The sequence below is a fragment of the Vombatus ursinus genome, unplaced genomic scaffold, assembly GCF_900497805.2.
Source record: "Vombatus ursinus unplaced genomic scaffold, bare-nosed wombat genome assembly UNPS02015288.1, whole genome shotgun sequence".
In the NCBI taxonomy this organism is placed as follows: Eukaryota; Metazoa; Chordata; class Mammalia; order Diprotodontia; family Vombatidae; genus Vombatus; species Vombatus ursinus.
Window position 1 is genome coordinate 255,578 of NW_020955066.1, and position 393 is coordinate 255,970.

A 393-nucleotide genomic window follows, 5' to 3' on the forward strand; every position below is an offset into this window, starting at 1 on the left:
TTTATTCTATTCTCTCTTTTGACCCTGTCCCTCCACAGAAGTGTTTGCTTCTGATTACCCCCTCCTCCAATCTTCCCTCCCCTCCATCATCCCCCTGCTCTCTTATCACCTTCCCCCCTATTTTCCTGTAGGGTAAGATAGTTTTCCATACCCAATTGAATGTGTATGTTATTTCCTCATTAAGCCAAATATGATGAGAATAAGATTCACTCATTCCCTCTCACCTTCCTCCATTTCCCCTCCACTGTAAAAGCCTTTTCTTGTCTGTTTTATGCGAGATAATTTACCCCATTGTAACCCTTCCTATTTCCTTCTCCCAGTATAATCCTCTCTTTTGCTTTAATTTTATTCTCCAGATATTACCTACTTATCTTCAACTCACCCTGTGCCCTC